This window comes from Etheostoma cragini, chromosome 15 (assembly GCF_013103735.1).
Source record: "Etheostoma cragini isolate CJK2018 chromosome 15, CSU_Ecrag_1.0, whole genome shotgun sequence".
Classification (NCBI taxonomy): Eukaryota; Metazoa; Chordata; class Actinopteri; order Perciformes; family Percidae; genus Etheostoma; species Etheostoma cragini.
In genome coordinates, this window is record NC_048421.1 from 5,037,765 (window position 1) to 5,038,396 (window position 632).

A 632-nucleotide genomic window follows, 5' to 3' on the forward strand; every position below is an offset into this window, starting at 1 on the left:
ACACACACACACACACACACACACACACACACAGAGTCGACTTTGCAGGGTTCGGGGTGGAGAGAGAAGGAGAAAAGGATGATGGAAGCAATGAAGGGTGAGAGGTGTGCAGCTACTGAATGTGTACTTCTTTGTGATTCTTGTTGTAACATGTGCCCCCCCAAGGCAGATGATGTAAACACAGATGCCCCTTTAATGCACATCATTTTAAAAGTATTTTCAACATATTTTTTAGCCAACAATCCACACCTGTAGACAGTAGTTTTGCCAGCCCAAAAAGTGGATACTTTTAGAAATATGTCTTGTCATGTACAGGGAAAATGACACTTTTTGAAAATACTCTTAGATGAATGTATGTGACAAACCTCTTACTAACACGGGCAATGTGCTGACTTTCAGCAGTGCTGTAGTATTTACGATCTTCCACAAAACTAATATTTCTAACTTATGAAGCTGTGTGACACCTTCACCAATGCTTCTATTTCATCTTTTTTTATGGCAGTGTTTGTCCAAAAAGTCTAGGCAATAACAAACATTTACAACATTCATTGAACTAAAATTGTTTTGCAGTGTCAATGGAAAAAGTTTAGAAAAGGTTTTCACGTGTATCTGCATAACTGTAAACACTGAGT